The sequence below is a fragment of the Chionomys nivalis genome, chromosome 16, assembly GCF_950005125.1.
Source record: "Chionomys nivalis chromosome 16, mChiNiv1.1, whole genome shotgun sequence".
NCBI classification, from domain to species: Eukaryota; Metazoa; Chordata; class Mammalia; order Rodentia; family Cricetidae; genus Chionomys; species Chionomys nivalis.
Genome location: NC_080101.1, coordinates 13,187,180 through 13,215,076, shown reverse-complemented (window position 1 = coordinate 13,215,076; position 27,897 = coordinate 13,187,180). Strand labels below are relative to the sequence as shown.

General features: G+C 43.4%; 1 protein-coding gene across 3 annotated transcripts in view; it reads right to left on the bottom strand.

Annotated features, from left to right (window-relative positions):
- Pcmtd1 (protein-L-isoaspartate (D-aspartate) O-methyltransferase domain containing 1) overlaps positions 1-19,968 on the bottom strand; it is a 58,549-nt gene extending 38,581 nt beyond the window's left edge. For 2 of the 3 annotated variants that reach the window (XM_057790332.1, XM_057790334.1), the window contains exon 1: positions 19,705-19,840. The gene's annotated coding sequence lies outside the window, so the exon portion shown is untranslated. Of the gene's footprint in view, positions 1-19,704 lie in introns of all 3 variants that reach the window. The other variant, XM_057790335.1, reaches the window with a different exon arrangement.
- Between the last annotated feature and the right edge of the window lie 7,929 nt (positions 19,969-27,897).

Genomic DNA, 27,897 nt, shown 5'->3' with positions numbered 1-27,897 from the left:
GGGACATCAGAGGACAACTTTTGAGAACAGGTTCTCTCCATCAACCTGCGGAATCCAGGGACCAAACTCAGGCTGTAAGGTTTTCAAGGCCAGACACTTGCTTCCTGTCGCACAATCTTGCTGGGCATGCTATATGCTTTCTAAACAGCACTGATAGCATTCTGCTTATACTGTCAAGAGAGCTGGACAGGGATTGGCAATCTTGGAAGTTACTGATTATGTTACCCCCATCGTAGGCTTTGAGCATTATATAGTACTGTGTCCTCCCTTAAGGATTAATCCAGTAAACCAGGCATTGTGGAAAAGGCCTTTAATCCCAGCACTCCGGAGGCAGAGGCAAGCGTGAGAACAGCCTAGTCTACAAAGTGAGTTCCAAGACAGCAAGGGCTAAAGAGAAACCCTGTCTAGGAAAAAAAAAAAAAAATCAAAGCAAAAAAACAGGAAAAAAAAAGGTAAGAAAAAAGATATAATCTCAATCTGTCGGAGGTGGTGTACTCCTTCCTTTAATCCCAGCAATCAAGGCGGAGGCAGGTAGGCAGGCTAGTCTGGTCTATAGACTGAGTTCCAGGACAGCCAGGGATATGCAGAGAAACCCTATCTCTAAAAATAAAACAAAACAAAACAACTTAATTCACTTAGCCAGGAGTCTATCTCCCCCCCCACACCTCCCAACCTCCCCCATCCCTGCAGGAAAGATGGCTTATCTGAAGACATGCTAAAGAGATGAAAAAATGGGGGGGGGGGTAACTAGCCTCATAATGAAATGAACTTGGAACTTCCCAAAAGTCCCTCTGATGCCATATTCACTGACAAATTTGCCCACATTTGGAGTTATGAATCCAGAAAGCGTAATTTTTCCTTCTCTTCCTTTCTATGCCTTTTTCTAAAAGCCAAAGCATCTTTTTCCTGACACTCTGGCCTTTCTTATTCACTCTCCCTACCTCATGCTAAGCACTTAGAACATGCCACGCCTGCTGTCTTAGAGCCTAACTCAAAAGTCATGACTTTCTTCCTTTTTTCCACCTCCCTCCTTTCCACAGCTGTAAGATCTGCAGCTCCATATGCACTGTTGTTTTACCTCAAACACTAGTAAAATGGTCCCCAAGCTTCCAAGTCCATTTCTAAGTTTTCTTATTAAGAGGGAAGCCAAGATCAGCTCACTAACAATATCATCTAGTATTTTCATTTAATAAAACATTGTTTCATACCATTCAAAGTCATTTTCATTCTTCCAAAGTCCAGAGGCATCATGCTCCATCACATGTATACAAAGCAGGACATAAAATTCAACTGCTAGATAACCAGACCATGAACTGATTACACCAAAGCTTGTTCTGTCTGTATTAAAGACTATGTTTCAATAATAATCCTCTAACTTGAACAGTATTAAATAGTACCATAAGTCAGCACTATAAAAGGGTTATTTGTTAATTCTGTACTAATCATCTCAAAGGAAAACGTGTCAAATACACCTCAAAAGAGACATCTGTCTGTGGGCACTGATAACTCCCCAAGTCTCTATGGTGTCATTTCTGTGCCTTTGGGTGGGGCACTGTTTCCCAGGACCCTCCTGGCTCTAATTTCCCTGCAGTCTCACACAGTTGGGTTTCCTCTGCCCAACCTTGGCATTTCTATTTCTTTGGTCACAACTTGCATTATCCATGCCTTTTTTCCCTCATCCATGGAGAAGAAAAACTTTTAGAAGGGTTTAAATCCTATTAAACAATAAAAGCAAAGGGAAAGGAGTAACAGAGTGAAGGCCTCAACAGCTGAAGCACTTAGCAGTTGAGTCTAATGAGAAAGTCACCATTTACAGGCCACAGAAAGGCTGGTTTCCTCCTCAGCATGCTCTTTCTGGTGTTGGGAGGGGTGGGAGTCAAAGCTGCAGTTCACACACCTGAAGGGATTAGGAAAGACTTGCTATTCTTCCCAATTTAGATTCGTGGACTGAATTCATCTGGACTACAGATGAACTGCTGAAGGTCCACACAGCATTAGGGCATCTCGGGAGCTGCTTGGGAATGACTTGTGGAGGGCTAGCGCTGAGGAGTCAAGTAGGTGGAGAGTAGATGGGCAGGGCAGGGGAGAGAAGGAACGCTGACCCACTTTCCCCCCCAGAGTCCTGGAAGGAGGGGCCAATGACTGCTCCTAGCTGCTCCTTTTCTGCAAAAAAGGAAACAAGTTCAGCAGGCCCCAGTGCAATGTAATCCAAGAGAACGGAATCCACGAGAACACAACGTTTGAAGAGATAAACAGAACACTCTAACACCCAGAGAGCTACTGTCCCTGGCATCACGGATCAAGGCGGCTTTGAGTCTGGTGGCACTGCACCAGAGAAAACTATTTTCTTACTGAGATAGGCAAATTATAAAGAGTTAAGAAGGAAAGCAAGCAAAGACTAGGCTGATTCACTACTGGCTTACAGAAAACATCAAATTAACTTGATATTCAATGATAAACACAAATGATGTGTTTAAGATTTATCTTTATGCTCCAAAGCTACAGAGAAACGCTGTCTCAAAAAACCAAAAAAAAAAAAAAAAAGATTTATCTTTCTGCATATATGTATGACATATGAGTAGTACAGGTACCTAGAGGCCGGAAGAACACTGGATTTTGCTGGAATTACAGACGTTTAGGAGCTCAACATGGTATCAGACAGTAATAATGCTTCAGGCCTAAAGCTAACTGCTAATCAGGGTCATCTTACAGGATGAATCTGTCATCAGTAGTTTAATGCCTCTGCTCAAATCATATTTAGAAAACCCTTACCAAACAATCGAAATGTTTCTCAAAGCTATTTATTTGTATTTATTTGTGTGCTTGTTTATTTTCGAGGCAGGATCTCACTATGTAGCCCTGACTGTCCTAGAACTCAATATGCAGACCAGGCATGTGCACCACACCCAATGCTGCCAAAGCTTTCTAGCTCAGCACCTGTACCTGGATTTTCTACAAGACTGGTACAGCGCATTCAGTAGAAACAAGCTCTTTAAGGAAAGAACTTCAGATGATTTCAGGTCCTTGTTCTAGAAAATTAGTATCCATGTAAAAAACCTATTTTGTGCCAGGAGGGTGGTGGCGCATGCCTTCAATCCCAGCACTCAGGAGGCAGAGGCAGGTGGATCTCTGTGAGTTCGAGGCCAGCCTGGTCTACAAGAGCTAGTCCAGGACATGTTCCAAAGCTACAGAGAAATCCTGTCTCAAAAAACCAAAAAAAACCCCCACCATTTTGTATGAATTTGACTGGTCTTAACATAAATAATAAGCTGGACAAAATTACTCTTCAGGGTGCACTTTAAAATTCTGAATGTGCCTTCAATGAAGGTGATTTAAAACAGTTTCTAAAAGAATATCATTTTAAAAAGGAAAATAAATTTCTCAATAAATAAGTAAGATATTAAACTTTGCCTATTTGGATATTTAAGCCGTTCTGCAAAGAAAAAGTTCATTTTTTTTTTAACCTAACAAATAAAACTGACTTCCTATTTATGCTTCAAGAACAATGCCCGGTAAAGACTAAGAGAGCACACACCCAAAGTTGAGCTCAATTCCAAGAGTCTCAAAGATCAGAACTAAATTGAGCTAACTAGCAGTTGCCTTCTCTAAGACCACAGTTAGGAAGAGGTTTTTAGGTAGAAAATAGAAAATCCAATCTTTGCGAGTCATTAGAAGGCATCCTAGGATGAGAGAAGGCCGAGTCAAACGACAGAGAATAGGAATTTCTTAAAACTGTATGTGTGTGTGTTGTGTGCCTGTGTGCATGTGTTATTGCAAAACCTGAACAGGAAACCACTCCTTTTCTACTGCTTTTTAAATTCTGTTAAAATTATTATACAAAAAGTTTTTGAATTATCAAGCTCTAAAAAATGGTATCTCAACTGAACCTACACAGGTTATGATAGAGTTAGATCTTAGAACTGATTTCACAACTTGCTAGATGCCCAAATTTAGGAAAGAATTTACATCTCATAGACTTTTCCTGAAAAACAGAAAAAAGAAAAGCATTGTATTAATAACAATAGCCACCCCCATTTAGCAAACTCAGCAGTGTTACTTCTTTGTCAAGATGATACAAAGTCACCTGGTGATTGATGGGGGAGGGCCCAGGCCACTGTGGGTGGTGCCATCCCTGGGCTGAGTAAGCCATAAGGAGCAAGCCAATAAGCAGCACCCCTCCATGGTCTCTGGATCAGCTTCAGTCTCCCAGTTCCTAACCTACTTGAGTTCCTGATTTTAATGATGAACTATTATATGAAAGATTAAAATAAACCCTTCTACCCCCAAGCTGCTTTTGGCCATGGTGTTTCATCAAGTTCCGTATCCGACTTAACATTCTTCTGACACAAGTAAAACTTTGAATCAACTGTTAAAACTTAGCAGTTGTGGCCCACCTGCTTTGAGAAAACTGCTAAAGGAAGCCTTTCAAACGAACCCTCACGGATCTGAAACTGGACTACCTGGACCTCTATCTTATCACTGGTCACAGGGACTTCAGCCCAGAAAGGAGTTATTCCCCAAAGATGATCAAGGCAAAGTCCTCACCAGTAAAAAACCTTCTTGGATGCCTGGGAGGTCATGGAGGAACTGGTTAGTGAAAGCCCTGGGTTCTCCAACTTCAATCACTTCCAGATTGAAAGGATCCTGAACAAGCCTGGACTGAAACATGAACTAGTGACCAATCAGGTTGAGTGCCACCCATACCTCACTCAGGAAAAACTGATCCAGTATGGTCACTCCAAGGGTATCACTATCACAGCCGACAGTCCCCTGGGCTCTCCGGATGGCCTTGGGCCAAGTCAGAAGACCTGTCACTACCAGAGGACCCCAAGACTAACTAGAGAGTGCTGCAAAGCACAAGGAAACCTCAGCCCAGGTTCTAATTCGTTTGCACATCAAGAGGAACGTGGTGGTGATCTCCAAGTGACACCTGCATACACGAGAACCTTCAGATCTTTGACTTCCAGTGACCAGGAGAAGGCCACTTTCCTCAGCTTCAACAGAAACTAACTGGAAGGCCTGCCTGCTGCCTGAGATGGAAGGGCCCATCTCAGCAAGGTTTCTAGTTTTTATAGACATAGTTGGAAAATTCCATAGGCAAGGACAATGACAATATGCATAGGAAAATCACAAAAAGGGGCAGGTAGAACCTGACAAAGCTGTACTCCAGAACAGGGGACCCAACCCAAGAAAGAGCCAGCATTCAAGGGGAAGTACCTGACATTCCAAACCATTAGATAAAGTTACCAAACATCCCTGAGTCCTGGATTCACCCCTTTTCCTCATCTAATCTCTTTGGTGATAACCAACTTTGGGGATGCCCAGTATTTGTTTGTTAGTACAGGTGGGGCATGCTGTCTTCCTGCTCTGTGCCTGTCTTCTATAGAAATTTCTATGTGGTCTGTTAGTAGGTAATTTCGTGGGATTGAGTCTTTGTAAATTTGATTGTTAGAACAAGGAGTGAATGCCACCGCTCCAAGGCCTCATGGTGAGGGGGACTGGAGCAAGGTTATTCTCTTGTCAGCACAGAAGTCAAAGTGCTGAGGTACTTTGGGAACAAATCCCATTTCAAAGGGAAGAATCGGGGCTTCACAAAGGTTTTTACAGATACGACAGTGACTCTTCGAAAAGACAAGTGTTCCCACAGCTCTGCAAAACAGTTTGCTCCATGCAGACGTGGACGTATACACTTCCTGTGGATCTGCCTACTGGTCTGTCAGCTGTGCGTTCACTGTCTAGTCTTGTGGGCTCCAACACTTAGCAGCCCACTAGCTTCCACCAAAACACTAAGAAGGTAAGATTCTCCCCATCCACTAAACCCAGTTCCCCTCACCAACGTATTTAGTTAATACAGAACTGAACAGCCATTCTACAGGAGTACACTGCTCAAACCCACACTTATGGGCAACACCACTCAGATTTGGCTCAGAATAAACACCTTACAGTTCCTTGGAAGCAAGAGCAGTGTTTATGTCAACACAGTTAAAGTTGTAGGTAATTTTCAGAGTTCGTATAAAAGGCTGCCGTGGACATGCAAGAACACCCAGTACAGGCAGAGGAAATGACAGTTCTGCGTCCTCGAGCTCACAAGCTGATCATTATTATCAGCAAAAGGTGCACACAGAGACACACATAAATACAAAGAGAAAAGAAATGCCAGAGACTTCACAGAACAGTGGAGTTCTATAAACCACTCTAAGCATAAAGAGTACACAAAACTTAGGGACAGCACAGATTTAAAGCACGTTCAGAAACCAACTGTCGCGCCTACCTGCCTTAAGGTTCCAAGAGCTTTTCTGGCACATGAATTCTTTATGGTGAATTATGGTGACAATAACAATCAAGTGAGACTACTACGTCAAAAACAGTCATTACTGACATTTGAAACTGCTCTCTCGAACTCTGAAATCAACTGCAGCACAAAGGAAAAGCTACACCTATTGTACTTCTTTGTGTGTGCAAGCCAAAATAGAGCACCCTAACATTCCGAAAAGCAGACCAAGAAAAACAATCACAGAGGGGGAAATACAATTGGGATGGAAGAGAGGGCTCAGAGGTTACAAGCACTGGCTGCTCTTCCAGAGGACCCAGGTTTGATTCCCAACACCCACAGGATGGCTCACAACCATCTGTAACTCCTGTTCTAGGGCATCTGACACCCGATTTTGACCTCGGTAGACACCAAGCACACACGTGGTGCACAGACAGGCAAACATCCATACATATATAAATGTTTTAGCTGTAAAAGTTGCCCTCTCTTCAGGTAAAGCTACCACTCAGGGTCATAGTGACAGAACATGATGGAGGAAGGTCATTGGTTAAATAATAAAGAAACTGCCTAGGTCCATTTGATAAGCCAACCCTTAGGTGGGTGGAGTAAACAGAACAGAATGCTGGGAGAAAGAAGCCGAGTCAGGGAGTCGCCATGATTCTCCCACTCCAGACAGACGCAGGTTAAGATCTTTCCTGGTAAGCCAGTTCGTGGTGCTACACAGAATATTAGAAATGGGTTAGATCAATATGTAAGAGCTAGCCAATAAGAGGCTGGAGCTAATGGGCCAGACAGTGATTAAAAGAATACAGTTTCCGTGTAATTATTTCGGGGCATAAGCTAGCCATGCGGGCGGCTGGGTGCCGGGGACGCAGCCCCGCCACCACTCTTATTTCAACAAGAACCAAACGGCTACAGCATCCTGGTTTTCTTCTCACTTCATTATAAAATAAAAGCCACAAGAAGTGGTACTGAGACGAAATGCTTTCCGTGTGTGGTTTATAAAATAAAACACTTTTTGTTAAAAATAACTCAAGGATAGTGTAGTACCTTCTACTGATTCAGGGAAAGCCTTTAATCTTATTAATGTGGGGAAAAGGATAAAAAGTAATGTCCTGGGACTGGAGAGATGGCTCAGAGGTTAAGAGGTTGCTCTTCCAGAGGTCCTGAGTTCAATTCCCAGCAGCCACATGGTGGATCACAGTCATCTATAATGAAATCTGGTGCCCTCTTCTGACATGCAGGCATACATGCAAACAACAGATAAATCTTTTAAAAAAAATAACGCCCTAAGACTACGACTGTTTTCACATGTTTATGTGTGGGTATACAGGAGGCAAACAGAAAATAAGCTGCAGCTAAGGTGAATGGGAAAAACCTAATGCAAAGGAGAAAGTAGCTGCTAAATCAAAAGGAGTTCAGCATAATTCTACTGAGAAGCAAACAGTACAAAAGCCATGGAGACATGTTTCAAGGAGAGCCTAGAGCAGGAGCATGTTACCTCATTCTAAGTAACTGAGAGATCAGTGGTTCTCAACTTGTGGGTCAGTCCCCTTTGGCAAACCTGTATCTCCAAAAATATTCACATTATGAGTCATAGCAGTACCAAAACATAATAGTTACAAAATACCAACAAAAATAAATTTATGGTTGGGGTTACCCCAACATGAGGACCTATATTAAAGGGTCACAGCATTAGGAAGGCTGAGAACCAGAGGATCAGACAAAGGAGGAATACACTATCTCCTATACTGATGTCAACTAGTAGTTAATGTTTAACAGATGGCACTGAAGATACTGCAGGAGGCAAAGGCTCTGCTTCTTCGTTGGAGCAGCAGTCTTAGCAGGCTTTTCAAACACCAGGCTTCCACAGTGCACCAAAGCCCACAGGCTTTCCCTGAGAATTATGGAGAAGGAAGTCTTCAACAAATTATCTACAAGAACAACTGTTTGTGCTGCTACCATAGGTAGATTCCTGGCAAATTCTACTGAGAACTTATCCCATCAGCCAAAGACACAATGTCTCCAAGGCCTGGAGCTCAGGCCCCAGGTTAGCTTCTTGCTTGGGTGCTGCTCAACCACAACCCTCAACTTGTGGCAGATTTGAGCCAGATATGGCTGCACCTGCTTGTCATCTGGAAGATCGCCAGGAGGATGAAGCCATCCTGGGTTACATAGCATTATGTCCCAAAAAACAAAACAAGGCGTGGTTATGGCTGTGCCACCATCTCTCTCTCTCTCTCTCTTGCTGCTTTCTGCCCCACTCACCTTGACTGAGTTCCATGCAGTTCAGGACAGCTACAACTCTACAATGAAAGGACTGCCTTCTGCCCCTGATCCTCCTGCCTCCACCTCAAGTGTGTGTCCCTACTCTCAGATTAGCCAATTTCTTAAGCTAAGAAATTCTCCAAATATTCTTTGCTCGAATTACTACAATTTCTCCTCTTTGTCTGGGGCCAGAGAAACAGAATCCTAAAGCCAGAATGGGAACTATGAGGGCAGTGTTCAGAGTTTTCAAGAACCTAGGATGCAACTAACACCTGCTCAACACCTGTCCAGACAAAGCATCCACAAGGCCCAGTTTGATCTCATTACTAAACACAAACACTCCTTTTGTCTGGCTTAAACTTTAGTACTGGGGGTGGGGTGCGCTTCCCTCAGATCCTGGAAGAGTTCTAACACCTTGTTCCCAGCTTCCATCTTCAAACAGCTGTCTATCTACTCTGATCTTAGAAAGGTAGATAGATGCCCAGAGCTACTCAGGGTACTAGAACAGCAGCCGCCCACTGAGTGGCACAGCTCTAATCAGAAGGCACTCTCATTTCTAGAAAGGCACCTGAGGGCTTTCATGAGTGACAGCTTGAACAGTGTTAACTGAAGCACATGATTTTTCCTATTCCCTCTCTCTACAGACCTCCGTAATCATTAACACAACTATACATGGACAATCAGAACAATTAACAGGCATAAGACAGAAATCTCAAAGGAGTAAGGGAACAAAGAATTTGACAAAGTTAAATTCTTGACACAAATGTCAATCATAAACAGTAACATCTACTGTAACCTGAGAACGCTTCCTGTGACATTTCAAGTTGACAGACAAAACAACAGAAAAAAATGCACTCCACAGACGTGTGCTAAGTGCCAGAAAGTCTATTATCACACATGCGGGTGTTCTACTTGTTTGTTCTCGCTGAAAAAAAAAAAAAGTTTTACAGGAACCAAACATATGGAGTTTGTGGATTTTTGTTTTTGTTTCTGAAACAGGTCCAGTTTTAGAGCCCTCACTCCCTAAAAGCACTGTGTAAACCAGGCTGGTCTCACCTTCAAACTGTGGCAGTCTTCCTCAGCTCTCCCGGTGCTAAGATTCCAGGCAGAAACTACCCTTCCTGACTGAAGCAGCATGCTTAAGAACAATAACGTAAAAAAAGACTTTATAGTAACTTCTGATATTCAGCATCATTGCTACAAACTAGTTAACTTTTTTTAACAGCCGGCTGGTCCAGGGTAGAAACATATTGTCACGTGCGGAGAGCTCACAAGACAGGTTTTTCTCTAAGAACAGTAAATGTGTGCAGTTTCTTCCAGTAAAAACCGAGACAACGCCTTATAGGAGAGATAGGAACTGTGGCTTCCATCTGCCAGAAGGGCAGTTTAAGCAGCTGTGGGGTTTTGTTGTTTTTTGTTTTGCTGGTTGGTTAGTTGGTTAATTTTTTTTTTTTGTTGTTGTTTAACCACCAACACAGTCTGGGATAATGGTTCTCAACCTGTGGATCTCAACCCCTTTGGCAAACCTCTATCTCCAAAAATATTTAATTATGATTTATAACAGTACCTAAATTACCCTTATGAAATAACAACAAAATAATGTTATCTTTGGGTTCACCAGAACACAAGGAACTATATTAAAGGGTTACAGCATCAATAAGGCTGAGGACCACTGTGTTAAAGGTCTCAGTGTTAGGGAGGCTGAGGACCACTGGATTGAAGGGCTGCAGCATTAAGAAGGTTGAGAACCACTGGTCTGGTAGGTTTTAGGGCAGAATAAGTATTTCTTCTGCTTTACTGATTGAACAAAAATTCCAATGTAGCTAGTAAATTTCTAGATTAATTCACAGGGAAGGTGGATCTCACTATGCACTTCAAATTTAATACATTTAAAACCAAATTGTCCTACCTAGCCCCTCACCTTTCAAATCATCTTTTCTCTGCAATTATCCCCAGTGGCTTTGATAAAAGTCTCCATCACTACCCATAACAATTTTTGCTAGGTTATGATAATATATATTTAAAGCATCCTGGACCATTCACTTCCAGATGGGATAAAATGTTTAGAAAATACTCAGTAACGACAGTTTTCTACCACTGCCTTAATGAACCACCAAGTCTATTATTTTGTAATTGTGGAAGTCACAAGTCTGACACTGGTTTCCGTAGAGTAAGATCAAAGTGTCACCAAGGAAACAATACCAAAAATATCAGGGTCCCAATTCCGGAAACTGCCACTCACATAAAAATTGTCACTTCTCCTGAAGCACAGCAGGGAGGCTATTTCCATATCTCCACCATACCTGGTGTGTAGTGTGTGTATGCACACATGTGTACGCACATTTAATCAGTACCAACTATATCTACTTTGTTAAATGCTTTGTTAAACAATAAAACCAATGACTGCTAAATATTGGTAACACAAGTTCTTAATAGAGAAAAAGCAAGCTTCTCTCTCATTGTAAGTAACGATGCATTTCACCCTTTTAAGAGCCAAAATGATTTAATAACCAATTATGATGAACAGATATCTATAAACCACTGTGCAAACATCTTCTCATTTTTAATTTCTCTGGCTCCCAAAAGAATGCGTTTAAATCATTCTATTCAAATCAACTCCATTAAAATGACTTAAAAGTTACTCTTTTAGGAGAGGATTTACAATGCATGTTGAACCAGCAGAAACCACTGCATGCTTTTCTTTTTTTTTTTTATTTATTTATTTATTTTTTTTATTTTTTTTGGTTTTTCGAGACAGGGTTTCTCTGTGGCTTTGGAGCCTGTCCTGGAACTAGCTCTTGTAGACCAGGCTGGTCTCGAACTCACAGAGATCCACCTGCCTCTGCCTCCCACTGGGATTAAAGGCGTGCGCCACCACCACCCGGCTTTGCATGCTTTTCTTGACACTAAAATCCAACTGGTTATTTTTGTTTTCCAAAATTTGCTCCTATGTGTGAATATGAAAACTAACTACAATTTATAAATTGACTCTAGGGATTAGAGATGTAGTCAAACTCTCCTAGCTGGCCTAAGGCCTGAGGGAAATTCTAGTGTCATATAAACCATGCCTGTAACCCCACACTCAAGAGGTGGAAGGAGGCAGCAAGAGAATGTGAAAATTATGTTCAGCTTCATAGTCCATTATTGCCAGCTTGGGCTACATAAGACTGTTTCAAAAACATGTATACATACAGGCATGCATGCATACATACATACATACAATCTAGTCACCAAGAAACAGTGATGAGCTCCGTATTACAGCAGTAATCTCAGCATTTGGACTGTAAGGCAGGAAAGCGGTGAGTTTGAGTGTTAGAGTTGCAGGCCTAGGCTAGAGTAAGAGTACACGTACACACACACACACACACACACACACACACACACACAGAGAGAGAGAGAGAGAGAGAGAGAGAGAGAGAGAATACTAATGAAAACTGAACATACCAAGAGTCAGGAGTCACAGGGATAAAATAAACTCTCCTCGCAAATATCATAAACCAGTGTTTGGAACTGAAGAATTTCTATTTCCTTCTAGTAAACTTACGGCAAGACACAGGTAACAACGGCAGAGCGCTGAGTGACCCATCTACCTGTGGCTCCATAACCAACAACTCAACAATTAAGTCACCAAGTGGCTGACCACGCATGTTCAGAAAATTTCCTGATGTCAGGTGAAGGCCTCAGCACAGCTTGGACTCTGAAGGCACCATGTCCTCATGACACAGTGCCACTTCAAAGGGAATCTGAGCATTCACTGTCCACAGCTATCATCACTATCTGTGGTACATGGGAGCTAAATATCAAGCTGAGCTTTTTATGAAGAAGCCCCTCCCAATTACCTGCCCATGATAGTCCCGGACAGTGACACCACTCCAATCACTGTGAACTTCTTTACACTTTCTCATACTTCTTCAAAGACTCCCCAGGAGCATACTATGCAGAAGCAAAATCCAACAAAATGCCTTTTGGTTTATTATGTTATTTACAATGTCTTATGAAGAATAGTGGTTATAAGAAGAGCAAAGAAGCCAGGCATGGCGGCATCTGCCTTTTACTAGCATTTGAGAGACAAAGGTAGGTGACCTCTCTGAGGACGAAGCCAGCCTGACCTACACAGGGAGTTCCAGGCCAACAAGAACGTCAGCGGGCACTGTCTGAAAAGAAGAGATGAAAGAATACTGCCTCAATGTGCATAAACACAAAAACCGTATCTTAAACCAAATTTAGAAACACACACAGTGCAGTCTAAAACAAAATGGCATAATCAACAAACTTTTACAAACAGATTTTCTGGGCTGAGAGACAGCTCAGTTGGTAAAGTACTCAAATGGCACTGTAGGAAGCCCCGAGTTCAATCCAACACCACAGAAGCGGTGGAGGGGCACACCTGTGAAGCAACACACCAGGCGGCAGAGGGAGGTCACAAGTTCAAGGTCATTCTCTACTAGGTGGGGAGTTTGAAGCCAGTCTGAGAGCCTCGTAAAAAAGTTAATTTTTATATCTACAGAAAAACCTGCAAGTCTCTATTTATTAAAAAAGAGAAAAATACTCCATAATCCTTGCTTAAAAAAACCAAACTACTATGTATAAAAATATGTACGAATAAATATGTACAAATAAATAGGCTGGGGAACCTATTCTTGGCATTACCTGACAGAGCAGACACAGATCTAAGAAGCTGCTATGATTTCCATAATGCTACATTTCTAGCCCTTTAAGTCTGAAGGAATCAAAGACTACTATTTCCTTTGCCATAGCATCGCTGTAGCCACTTGTTTGGGAGTTCACATCACTGAAATAGAATCTCGCGGAGCCTAGGCTGGTCTCAAACTCATTATATATGAGAGGGTGACTCTGAACTCTGAATCCTCCTACGCCCCAAATACCAGAACTGCAGGCTCCACTTTTATCATGTATTTATGGATATTCACTGTTCAAGAGTATCCTGACATATGTGTGTTTCAGAATGCGTGGTGTACATGTGTACATGTATATGTGCATGTATTTATGGGCATGTATGTGGAGGTGTACATGCACATGCATGAATAAGGTGGCCAAAAGTAAATTTGGAGTGTCTTCATCAATTCACCCTATTGAGACAGGGTCTCTTTCTCACTGACCCTGGTGCTCACCAATTCGGCTAAACTGGCTAGGCCAGCAAGCCCCTGGGACCCTCCCATCCCGCCCCACCCCTCCCTGTGCTAAATTCCAGGCATGCTACTACTGCCCTGGGTTTTCACATGGGTGTTGAGAATCTAAATTTACTTCCTGCTTGTGCAGCCACCACTTTGCCAAATGAGTTGTCTTTGAAGCCCCTCTCATACTCTTAAGCTGCACAGATTTTTGTTTATACATCAAAGCCTGAGCAATGACTCTAGCAACCCATGAGCAGAGAAAGGCTGACTGAAGGAGAAATTTCTTTAACTTCACTTATTTCAGTAGTTTAAACCTCCCATTTGAATATGTAATTTACAATTACATTAATGATCACATTAAAAAAAAAAAACAAACACATGGAGCTGGGTGGTGGTGGCACACGCCTTTAATCCCAGCACTTGGAAGGCAAAGGCAGGTGGCTCTCTGAATTCAAGGCCAGCCCAGGACAGTCAGGGTTGCACAAAGAAATCTTGCCTTGGAAAAACAAAAACAAACAAACAAACAAAAACAGGTGGTCCTAGAGGCCGTGGCATTTTCTCCTTAGTGATACTACTGGGGAATCTTCGTTTGCTCCATAAACAGGTTTTCTGTTAAATATATTACAATTTGCTGCATTTGTCAGTTTTTTATCAAGCTATCCGAGGCAAACTATCTAAGAACAAAAGGTTTATTCCTTGCATACTTGGAAAAGTTAAAGCTATGCCACACCATGCTCTCAGTTTTCAAATCAGCCCTCTTGTTTGTAGCACGTAGTAGTGGACGGCAAGGAAAGGGGGTCAGTGTTAGAGGGCAGAGAGCTGGGTGGGCTCCCTTTTAGAACTGCCTCTCGCTGGAGAATTACCCTGGAACTGCCTGAGCACCATTTATTTTAATGACTTCCCAGGGCCTGAACCCAACAAATCTAAAGACCTTCCGAAGACCTCCCTACCACCAGGCACTTCTTCCAGCCCCTCCCACCTCCCGCACTGCTACACTGGGTACCAAGCTTAGAACACACGGTTGTGACTAGTTTCTAGGTGTGAAGCGTGTCTAAACGCTCAACTACTAAACACATTCAGAGTGAAAAGCTGGTGTGGGAAGCTCAGAGCATCCCATTCTCCCAGTTCTTACGAACTCTAGCAAGTAGAGGCACATGATCCAATACTGTTCACTCACCAGCCAGGAACCATCAGGTCAGAAAAAGAAACAAAAAACATCTGCTCTGGTTCAAACCACAGTTCCCCAAAGCATGGGGCTCCAGGACACTGGCTACTTTGAACGCAGAGAACATACTGGAGAAGCCTCAGGAACAGGCCCTCTGAGTGCCTACCCTTATTTCTCCTGCTCCATTTCCCTCCACAGCCGGCCACCGAAATTAGTACTCCTCTTCCATAAAGCAGGTTACAGAAATTATAGTTCCCACCCACGAACGTGAGCCAGAAAATCGGGCATTTTATTTTAACCCTCCCCTCCCCTCTTGTACTCAGAGCCAGTAATGAAACTCTGACCAACCTTTTCTGAAGGATCCAATCGCTCTCATTCAGGCATACTGACCTGTACCAAGTGGAAGGCACAGAGACACCAGGAAGAATCTTTGCAGACAAGTTTGCTTGGCTTTTCCCCTCCATCACCGCACCTGGCCACACCTCTTGTCTAATTACACTTCTATAGGGCTAGCCATTCTTCAAACCCTCTGAATCCGCATGCCTCCTGTGTCACGTAATCGACTGCGCAAATCTATACATGCACTATGCTTTTCTCCTGGATTGAGATAGGGTCTCGCTAACGCATCGCTGTTTCCTGGACCTTCGTCTGTAGACCAGATTGGCCATGAACTCAAGAGGTCGCCCGCCTCTGCCTCCCAAGTGCTGGGATTAAAGGCTGTGCTACCACCACCCTGCTCTATTTTAGTTTTTAAGCTTGTTCCCCCCACTCCAGTAAAAAAAAGTTCATCTACTGGGTCTGGGTGTTGTTTTAGTGGAGAGAGTAGTCCTAGGGATTGAACCCAGAGCCTGACGCAGCATCCAATCTGTGCTGGTATCCAGATGATATAACAAAATGAAAACAACGGAACACACATGATCTTGCCCCATCTCTTCTATCTGCATACACACAGAAGAAACTGTGAAGTGGGCGTAATTCAAATTCCAAAACATTGATGTCTTACAAATTTAGATACAATATCAAGAAACCAAATATGTAAATAAACTGACTTTTATATAAGCACTTTTACCATTTCCTAATCATTTAAATAAAGATTTCACATGATCTACATACTTAGAACAAGAAAATCAGGTTGTTTGATACATAAAACTCAATGTTGCAATGTGTGTCTATGTGCCAGAAAAAGAAAGGGAAACAGAACAAACAAACAGAATCAAAGATGCGGCAGCTAAAATGAAATATTTCTTACATGTTGAAGCAGAGGAGTTTTTCTATCACTGGTCAATTCTGAACTCACTCTGACATAGCACAGGACTTGGCTACGTTCCAAGAACGTCACACACCAATTACAGTGGCTAGAGTGCTGGGAGGAAACAACACCACATCATCCTGAAGCGTGAACAGGCGGAATCCACCACCACACCAACCAGGAAGAGGGTCAGAGCTTGTCTTTACACAGGGCTTACTTTTAAAGATGAAGATGAAAACAGGAAAAAAAATCCCAAGAAATGAAGAATGAATGAGAAAAGAAGTTTACATTCTTTTGTGGGCCAATGCTAAAGTCTATAACTATATAAATTCATGTTTTTTAAGAAGCACTGGGGCCATTTAATAGAGATGACACAGAGGAATGATGCCTGGAGCATCAATCCCAGCCCCTCCACACACTAGCCGCGCCTAACATACATCACAAGGACCAATTGAGAAGAAAGCATTCGGTGGTGGTAGCACGTGCGCGCGCGCACACACACACACACACACACAATGTTTTGGGTTTTTACGGACAACACAATCAGGGTTTTCTAGGACAATGAATATCAGTAAGCCGGATGAAAAGGAAACCCTGGATTAGAGGTATCTTACTGTGTACACGGCTGCTAGAAGAACAAGGGAAAAAGGCATGGTGACAGAAAATACGATTGAGAGTAACAGTGGAAAATCTGGGGTGACCTTTTAATTTGGTACCCATGTGATTAAGAAAATATTAAGGTTATTAGAATAAAGAGAGAGGTACAGCGATTCAAAATAACAGAATGGCAGCCAGTAAGAATTGATCAGAGAAAAGCAGCAGCAAATCTCAAGGTTAAAGAAAATGAGCTGGTGATGCAAGACCAGGACAGAGGGGAGAGGGGGCAGGCACAGCTAGAAAAGTGAGAACCAAAACCACGAAGACCCAAGCCAGGCAGGAGCATTGGGGTGCTGGCTCAGAGCAGGTAGAAACCACAGTCCTTCACAGCTCTTCAAATGCAGTATAACTTCCAATTATGAATTGAACACACATGAGATTGCTGTACAAAGTATGCAAAACTCGCAAGGTGCTGAAAGCTACTAATTATTCTAACAGGATACAACTAATAAAGAATACTTATAATTAGATATTTTTCCAGTGTCTCAAAACTAAGAGAACTAACTGTGAGTTGATCTTCTTCTGAACGCACACATCTGACTTCAGGGAATCTCTTCATCCTCCCTTTGCTTACTGACAGTCAATTCTCAATTCCATGCCCACTCCTCGCACTTTGCCTTCTCCCTCTAATCCCAGTTCTGGAAGAACAACTCCTGACGAAATCTGAAATGGCTATTCTTAAACCCTTAATTGGGATTTTAGTACTCTCACATTTTTGGTATGTAGTAAGTTTTGTGTTCTTTACCCTGGCCAAAACAAGACAAAACCAAAGTCAAACAAACAAAACACAGAAAACAAATGAAAGAGAGAGAGGGCTAATAATAACTTAAATTGGTGATATAATCTAATCCCTTGTGCTTTTTGTTTAAAAAAAGAAGAAGAAGAAGAAGAAGGGGTGGGAAAACCCACAAGATCCAAAACAGAGTTGTTTATTTCTGACTACTCACAGGAAGGAATGTGTTCAGGTTAAACTAGAAAGCAAGCTTTCCCACCAGCCATAGGCCTGCCCTGTTTTTGGTACTAGGAATCTTGGAGGGCCTCAGACAACTACTAAGCTCCAACTTTAGACATTACTCTCAATTTCTGAAAACACACTCGGTACATTCCCGGTCCTCCCTACTTCAATAACTAAAAGTGAATGGATTTTATGTGCTATTAAAAGTATTTTCCTAGGCTCATAACTTGTCATCCTTCACAGGGAAAAACAGCTCAAATCTTTTACTATACATGGATATACTTTACATCTTACTATTGGTTATATTTCCTTAAACTACAGCAGTTGCACCTGCTGTAAATAAAAAGATTAATATACCATGAGGCAGTTATAGATTTTTAACATCCACGAAAGAAGCAAAATTTAATCTTAATTTCTACTTTGTATTCTTTTCAACTTACGGAGGTTCAGCTATTTTAATATGAAACCACCAGAAACCTCATCTATAACAACACCATGATAGTTTCCTACACCTCTCCAGAAAGTTCTGATAAGGTGTTCCATTCAGGAGAACAAGGCAGAGCCAAAAAAATGCAGTTCTAGTACTCAGCACACCCACAAAAGCAAAGCAGCCCCAGAAAGGCCAGAGGCAGGCGCTAAGGGCCTCCTCTGACTGACCACAGAATCAGGAAGACACTACATAAGCCTTTATGAAAAACAGCACCAGCATATTGTTGCCAGAAATAACTAAGACACCACAGAACCACCTCTTCATGTCTTTTAAGCCCAGTTTCTAAATAGAACGCTCACAACTAAGTCTGTGATCGAAGGAAAGGCACGTTTAGAACAAGATGGTTGCCTGTGATTACTTTAGTAGTGTTTTCCTTGGAAGCCATCAAGATTAGCATAAGTACTACATTTCTAATAAAGTTAGTTGCAGCATGAACCTGCTCCCTTACAGTGTTATTACTAGCAAGTCGTGCAGTACCGACATTCTTCCACTTTCAGACCTCTCCCTAGGGGTCACCTAACAAAACATTTCATCCGCGATTTCTTATTTCAGTACAGACTTCTAGGCACTGATTTTGAATCATACTTCATCAAAAGCAACCTCAAGTTTAAAGAATTAAAAGGTGCCATATGGTATTAAAACTTTAAAATATGCAATAAAGAAAAAGTAAGCTTTATGTAATCTTTCGGCAGTCATTCCCTCCTGTAAACACTGACGGAGCTCTATGTAAACAATATTCGACCTGCATCATATGAAAGTATCACATGTGGCCTTAGATATTGTGAAAGTCTCAGCTACTAAGTTTCAAAACACTGGCTTGTAGGCTTGCAGGCCGGGCACGGCAAGTTCGTGTTTGATCCGGGCACTTAGGAGGTGAAGGCAGGAGAAGCCATGAGTTCAAGGTCAGCTTCCCCTACACAGGGAGTTCTAGAGCACCCTGAGCTACAAGACAAAGTCTCAAATCACAAATTACACAATCAGTTTTTAAGGGACTTGCTATTGAAAGTGTGAAGTCCATTTTAAATAGTGGCATTTGAAAATAAAGTATGAAAAAAAAGTGGAGGGATCGATGTTCTACATACGAATCCAATTTTTGTCAATAAATACAATCCTGACATGCACCGGCAAAATCCCGAATAGCTGACTGCATACACTTGGAACTGGGTTACCCTGAGCAGAAGGAGAGTAAACACTGGGGCTGGGGAGCAGAAGCCTGAAAGAGGGCAGGAGTCGTGGGTCTTCATTGTTTCGCAGCTTTTTTTTTTCTTACAGAGCACTCAATACTTCGGTAATGAAAAAACTCCATTGCTAAGAGGATTCCTCCTACTCCTCCTCCGAGCCCAAATTCTTCAGAATTGTAAACACACAGCTGTGGTTTCACGACTTTCAAAAGACAAGCATAAACGAAATAAGCTGAAAAACACCTTGCCTCGCAAGACAGCTCGTTGTGCTTCTACCTTTTTCTCCCCTCCGGGGTCTAAAATGCCAAAGCAGCAGACGCGCAGGGCACTTACCGTGGACGCAGGAGACGCTCAGACAGCAGCAGCGCCCGTTCCGGCCGCGAAGCCCTGTCCCGGCGTCACGACCTGCGTAGGCGGGAACCCTCCAGGCCAAAACAGCAGCAGGCCGGCGGCGGGCGGAGCGCCGCAGACAGAGCCGGCAGGGCCGGGCACGGCGTCCGCCAGCGCCCGCGCGGAGGGCGGGGCCCGACCCCGCGACCCGCGGACCGGGGGAGCCGGACTGTCCCGGCCTCCACGACCGCCCGGGAGCTGCGCATGCGCGCCCCCCCCGTGTCAACACGGCCGGGAACGCCCCCCAACGCTCAGCCCGGGTGACTCCGCCCCCTCCGTGACCGTCCCGCCCCTTGACCAAACAACGCGAGAGTTGCCGAGGCGGCCGGCCGCACACGCAAATCCCGCGAGAGCTCCCTCTATGGGCTTTGCCAGGGTTTGTTTTGCTGCGTCGGTCCGGTCCGGTGCCCCGTGATCGTGTTCCCCACCGTGTGGGGTGATGCACGGGCTGCATGTCCCAGGGCCTCTCACCCCTGTCCTCTCAGTGTCTCTGTGGCGGGTGGCAGGGCCCATGCCTGCCCACCGGTCCCCTCGGCAGACGCTGGTGTCGCCTCTACGGGAAGGAGCAGAAGCGGGGGAACCCCGCCGCCCATGGGCCTCTGCCTAAACACATCTCTTCCAACTATGAGACTTAGTGGGTTTGTGGGTTTTTTTTTTTTCTTTTCGTTTCCAGCCCATAAAAGACATGGTCTCCCAAATGCTGTAATTTTTTCCATCATGTGTTTCCCTCCAAACCATTGCGATGATTCAAAACCTTTATGGGTTTCCTAAAAAAAATTAGAACACCGTTGGATGCCGGGTGTCATGGCATCTGCTTGTAATCCTAGCACTTGGGATGGTCAAGGCCTGTCTTGCTGCATACATACATCAGGTCCCTACCCAAAAACAAAATTGTCTTGACGCCTCGGTTACAAGTGTGCAGTGTTTAAAAAGTGTGCAGAGTTTAGAAAGAACAAGCTTGGTAGAGTCAGCATGCGACCACGAAATGATCACTTGGAAACAGTGAAGTTGCTGCTGCAGTGACCTGACTTTGAACTTAACAGCGTCTCTGGATTTGCGTTTAAATCACAACGGTCTGTTCAGTGGGCTTTTAGCGCTGAACTGGAAAGCATTCTCCTCTGTTCCTTAGTCCAAGACTGTGGGTTAGATTCCTTAGTCCCAACTTCGGATCTCTTGCCTGGAATGAAAGCACTACTCATCCTGATGAGATCACAGTCTTTCAGGATTAGCTTTCCTATAGTCCAGACAGAAAATTGAGCAGGTGAAAATATCTTACCAAGTGGGTGTAAGGGCTCATGCCCTGTAATCCCAGCAGCTCCGCAGATGAAAGCAGATCAGGAGTCCAAAGTCATCCTCAAATACATAGTTCACTTAAGGCCAGCCTGGGTGATATGAGACTGTCTCAAAATTAATTAATTAAAAAGAATCATACCATAAACAAATTAAATTCATATGATGATACAAATACTAAGAGGTTCCTTTAACAGTCTCCAGGTTGGCCTCAAACTTGAAATTCCACATGCCAAGCCTCGGCCTTGGGAGAAAGTACAGATGTGTCCCATGCCACCTGTTCTAAAATAACAAGCCAGAAAACTTTATGATTTTTCTACCTTTCCCCTCAGTCCCTGTGGGAATTGTTTTTTAAGTAGGCCTTTTTTTCTGTTGAATTACAGTTGGACAACTTTTTTTCTTTTTCTTCTCTCTACCTTCCAAGTGCTGAGATGATAGGTGTGTACCAGTGGTCATGTCTATCAAGAGGAATAAGTACAGGACCGGGGCTGCTCTGCTGTGTTGAGCTGCCATCGTCACGCAATAGCTTTCTGTGTCTACATATGATGATACCCACCCGTCTTTTTAATCATGTACCGTGTCTTCCTTCTTTTGTTTATCATTTATTACGTTTGTATGTATGTTCCCACAGATTTGTAATCTAGGAAGGCTGAGTGCTGTGAGTGCCAGGCTGTTTCCAAATCTGTTATGTTGGTCAATTTTTAAATTCTTTCATCATCTAGATTTATTTAAAGATTTTAGAATTTACATAGCCTACAGGCATTTTGTTCTTGGCATCCTTGATCTGTCTTTGGAGAAAGCCTGGTCCTGGGAATAGTAGTAACACTTGCTGTAAAGGCTTCATTTTTCATACCAGGTGGCTTTCACCTTTATTACTCAGCAGGAAATACTACAAGATGGTATATGGCATGGCACTCTAATCATAAAACCATATAGCCAGAAGCCTTCTAATATCGCAAATGTTCACCCTGGTGTGTGTCGGGGACCAGTCTCGACAAAAATACCTCTTGCCAGGATAGAGGCGTGGAGTTTTAAAAAAATATTAGTACTACTCCCTGGGCGGAATTCAGTGTTATCTCCTCAAAGGAAACTGGAACTTAGTTGGATCCTTAGACTTTTTTTTTTTGTTTTTCGAGACAGGGTTTCTCTGTGGTTTTGGAGTCTGTCCTGGAACTAGCTCTTGTAGACCAGGCTGGTCTCGAACTCACAGAGATCCGCCTGCCTCTGCCTCCCAAGTGCTGGATCCTTAGACTTTTGTTTGGGTTATACTTCTCTTTTCCTGAAATACAAGGTCTGGTTATTAGCCACACCTGTTGACAATAACCTTGAGAGAGCAGAACTCTCTGACCTAGGTGGGACCTTTGTTTGAGGTTGAAGCCTACTAACCTTGAAGGAACTAGAGGTAAGTTCCTACTGTCTGACCTTTGGAAATAGGCTGACATTTCCCGGCCTCCACCAGTGTGGTAGTGAAGACTTCTAATGCCAGCACTAACGCAGTGAATGCAGCATGAGCAGTGTGGAAGCAGTGGCAGGTGATCTTTGGGAGTTCAAGAACAGCCTTGTCTAGATATTGAGTTCCGGGGCTGCAGAGAGAGATTCCGTCTCAAAAGGAAAAAGAAAAATAGTGCAAGGCTAGGAAGTGAAGAGATAACTTAGTGGTATAGAGTACTGGCTGCTCTTCCACATGACCTGTGTTCAGTTCCCAGCTCACAACCATCTATAACTCTAGTTCTGAAAGACCCCCCCCCCGGTGTGGGGGGAAACTCACTCAAGTCTCAGGATAACACAACCCCCCCCCCCCCCAGTAACTCACGAGAGACCGTCCTTGCTGCAATCACACGAGGTTTATTGACAAGACGGGAGCCAGTGCACTGGGGCCGAGACTCATAACCCATGCAGGGAAGGAGTTCGACCCCGAGTGACTGGGAGAAGGGGTTTTTAAAGGAAGAAACTACAGCCCAGTAATCCTGAAAGGGGTAGGGAGGGTGTCACAGAAAATTCCGAAAATACCAGTGATGATCACAAGGGGGCAACTCCCTGCCTCTCAAGATCACTCTCAAGATCATAATCAGCTAGTTCTTGAAACACAGTATCCCAAAAATATCAATGATAATCACAAGGGGGGAAACTCAAGATTATTCTCAAGATTACAATCTAACTTTATCTTCAGCTAGTTCCTGAAACACAGTCACTGAACCGGCTAATTCTAGGTTTCTGATTCTTCTCTTCCTGCTTAGATTTTTGGCTATTTTTTTCCTGCTGGGGGGTTGGGGTGGGGAGGAACCTGGATTTATCCAGACATGAAAGGTATACAGTATACAGATATACATTCAGGCAAACACTCAAAAACACATTACAATAAAATCTCAAAAATTTCTTTTGAGCCGGGCGGTGGTGGCGCACGCCTTTAATCCCAGCACTCGGGAGGCAGAGGAAGGCGGATCTCTGGGAGTTCGAGGCCAGCCTGGTCTACAAGAGCTAGTTCCGGGACAGGCACCAAAGCTACAGAGAAACCCTGCCTCGAAAAACCAAAAAAAAAAAAAAAAAAAAAGTTCTTTTGAAAGAACACAAAGCCATCCCTGGCTACATAGTGAATTCAAAGCCAGCATGAGGTCCTTGAGACTCAGCCTGAAGCACTCCACCCCATCCTCCCAGGAAAAGAAAAAGGAAATGTTCTGTCATTTAACTGATACGATATTCAGCAAAATGTATTATATTCAAAGTACAAACTATTCTCATCCTCCTGGTGGCTCAGATTTGATACAGGCATGACCTTGACATTGTCATGTGTTGTCTCCAGCCTCAAAGTTGGAGGCTTCCTTCTGTTGCCAAGTTTATTCCAGCACCATTGTTAACACAGTAGCCCTAAGTAATGGTTTATGGAGCCAAATCTATCGTGAAGCCTGAAAAAGTTTGCTCATATTCGTCATTTCACAGTCAATGTCTGGGAAAGATGCGAACTAGAATCCTACTAAGTCTGGAATGGCTTTGTCCTGTCGTTTTGTTTCCTTGCTCTGTTTTGGTCCTTCCCTCTCAACCTCAACTCCAGACCAGTGACAAACACACATTCCCTCTAAAGAACTTCCTATGCTCTGTTTTATTTGTCAGTGTTTGATAAATACAATCGTTTTCTTACTGATTTTCAAGGGCATAAGTACAGTTCGTTGGGAAGATAATAATTGTCTTAGTCTAGTAGGGCTACTACAATAAAGTACCAGAAACTATACCCGCTGAATACGAAACTTCTCATCATGCTAAAGCTGGGAGTTCAAGACTGTAACATGATTAGATGAAGAGTCTGAGGAGGGCTTATCTCCTGGTTCATCCATGACAGTTACAGGAGCAGAGCAGTTCTTGCTCGATGGAGCTCCCTATGGATCCACTTTCACAGACCCTAAAATGAAGGTTCATGTGGGACAATGGTCTGTACCCTGTCACTTGTACCCTGTGACAATTGCCGAGCAGGAAGTATAGGAGGGATGACCAGGCAGGAAATAGAGGCAGGGCAAGGAGAACAGGAGAATTTTGGGAAGCAGAAAGATTCAGTCCGCAGTCATCACCCAGACACAGAGCAAGCAAGATGTGACTGCCTTGCCGAAAAAGGTACCAATCTATGTGGCTAACACAGAGAAGAATTATAGGCTAATATAAGTTATAAGAGTTAATAAGAAGCCTGGGCTACAGAACTCTAAAAGACACCCTTAAATTAGCCTTGGAGACTGTGTGAACTGGGTGACCCTCCTCCCCTTTGCCCTGTTTAGAGTTAGAAACTCTCCTTACCAATGGGGCTGAGCCTTCCAGATGATGTTTCCAAGCCTAACATGTCTCGAGCTTGTTGGCTGTGCTATGATATGGTCCCTCCATATTACAAGGAATTGCAGTTATGGGATCCTATTCTAACACTCCTAAACCCAGTGACTGTCATTGGCAGTCTAATGCCCAATTAACTCTTCAACAAGTCACGGGGAAGGAGCTCTGCTTGGGTATCGTACCCTCAGAACAACAGGCGCTTTGCCACCAAACCTTAAAGCTACCTACTTTTCAGGACTATTTAATTCCCAATAATAACATGTGGTGATTTCATGATATGCCTCCTGTGTTTACAAACACGGTGCTCATCCCCTGTTGACACCTAGATGCTCTTGATAGAGCCTTGTGCTAGTCAGACTAGTCCCCAAACTAATTTACCATACAAACTCTGAATTTTTCACCAGGTTAGGACAACCAGAAACACCAAGAGGGAGACCATGCACTCAGCCTGAGTGTCCCATTGGGGTCATATTGGCGGGACTCGGGACTGGAAAGACAGCTTTAGCCACTCAACAGCAGTATTACTCCAACCTACAAGCAGCCATAAATTTAGAGAGGAAAATGCAGTTTCCTGTTTACAAGACTCCCTGACTTGGTCCTGCAGGATAGGCGTGGCTTTCCTCTCATCTTTCTCCAACAGGGAGAGCTTTGTGTGGCTCTAGGTGAAGAATGTGGCTTTTATGCAGATCATTCCGGGCAGGGCACCCAGACTTCTCTTAGGACTGGAGAGGGAGTGGGTGTGGGGGAGAAGTAGGAGGGAAATAAGAGGAGGGGAGGAGGTGGAAATTTTTAATAAATAAATAAATAATAAAATGTGCTGATGTATGAATTTAATGAGTCTCTACTTTGATATACTCATGGTGACCCATGTAGTTTGAGGTAAAATGCATGCTATTGTTGTCCTTTGACAGTTGATACCTGCTATAGAAAAGAAACATCTCACCATAATGCCAAGCCCTGAGAAAATTCAAATGCAAATTTTCAAAATAGGATCCAGACTCAGAACATCAAAGCTGAGTGTGGTGTGCTCACCTGTAATCCCAGCACTGCTGGAGGCTGGAGCAGACCCTTCTTCAAAAGTTCAAGACCAGCCTGAGACATGTGGCCACATGTTGCCTTAATTAATTAAATGTATATACACACACATACATATATAATACTCATATTTTATTTGGTTTATTTGAAAGTACACATTTACTTTTAAAATATCCTTTCTAAGCCGGGCGGTGGTGGCACACGCCTTTAATCCCAGCACTTGGGAGGCAGAGGCAGGCGGATCTCTGTGAGTTCGAGACCAGCCTGGTCTACAAGAGCTAGCTCCAGGACAGGCTCCAAAACCACAGAGAAACCCTGTCTCGAAAATCAAAAAAAAAAAAAAAAATCCTTTCTATTCAAAAACAATGAAATAATCCTTGAACAAGTCTGAATAAGTGAACATATTTATTATTCATTTTGTAGTCATATATGTATGATGTGCATGTGTGTGTGGGCATGTGTGTTCATGTGCATCTGGAGGCCAGAGGTACCTTTACCAAGTGTCCTCTATTTAGTGTGGCAGGGTCTCTTGTTGAGCCAGGAGCTCATCAAGTACCAGTGTGGTAGTTTGAATAAAAATGGCCCCCATAGGCTCTTAGGTGCATCACCATGCCTGAATGTTTTAGGTCTTGATGTCACTGTGTAGCCAGGCCTTGAACAATTGATCTCTTTGCCCCAGCCTCCCCAGCATAGGGATTGCAGTTGTGAGTCACATGCTCGGTAGAATAATATATTTTTTAAAAATAGCCTGGGAGTATAGCTTAGAACAGACATGCGCATGGGCCCAGGGCCCCACCTCCCATGTGAAACAAAAAGAAAATGGAAACTTACCTGAGCCAAGGCGAAATCATGGTCCTGTAGTGTACGAATGTTGAAGTTGTCAAGCAACTCTGTTCAGGCAGATAAGTAGATAAGTGAATGGAGGCAGAGGGCTTATGAGAGCCACAGACTGTCTTAGCAGGTTCCTCGTGTTTGTAAAGCAGGCCTCCTCCAAACGGAAGGGAAGTGGACTGAGTGATTTGCTGCAGGCTGCCTGGCGCCACTGAAGGGTAGTGGACCTGTGTGAAAAGATTTCCTTTCCAATCCCAGCTTCCCCAGCGAATTGATCTGTCCTATCCCATTAAGAGACAAGCCCCGCCCACTCCCCAACACCCCCAGGAAGGCAGATATTCCTTCTGCTTCTGGCCTGAGCTTTCTTTCTTTTCTTTCCCAAAGAGTTAGCGGCTGCCCTGGCTCCTCTCCTCTGCCCCCCCACCCGTTATTCCCCCATCTCCCCTTCTCCTCTTCTCCCCATTTTCCTTTTCCCTCTATAACCCACTAAATAAATATCCACTTCTTCTGCATGGTTGTACCTACACCTCTTGGTCTCTCATCCATCTTTCAGCTCTGTGGTCTTGGGACCTACTGCCTGCTGCCTGCCGCTGCTCAGGAACCTGAGGTGTGGTCTCATGGCCTGCTGCCCACTGCTGCCACTCAGAAACCCGCAGTGTTTCCGCCGCTGCACCCTTAAGGGATCCACAGCATTTTACTTAAACCATAGCACTCAGTCCCTTTATGACTTACAAAAGTCATCTAGATTTTCTGGGACTCTTCCCCACTTCCCTGCCTGTAAATGAAGTTTCATTTAATTCTTACTTTCTGTTTTGATAGATTTTAGAATGAAGATTTCTCCTTTTCCTTTTTGTAGTAGAAGGTCTAGTCCTACAAACCAGTTTCACTGGGAGAATCCAGTATTGATGCCCTGAAAATTGCCATGATTTCCAGAGTTCATGTGTTACTTTCTGACTGAGTTTAATCCCCAGAAATTAATTAAACACGTTTTCTCCTTCTTTCTCTCTCCAATCCTGCTCTAATTCAGTCTTAAAATATTATCTCATGTCATAGGTAGGAATAACTAAATTATTTGTTGCAGGGTCATTTGGTATACTGACTTTATTAGCAAATTAATTGTGTTCAATGACATTGTACAAGTTATTAAAATTTCATTGCTAGTAATTTTTA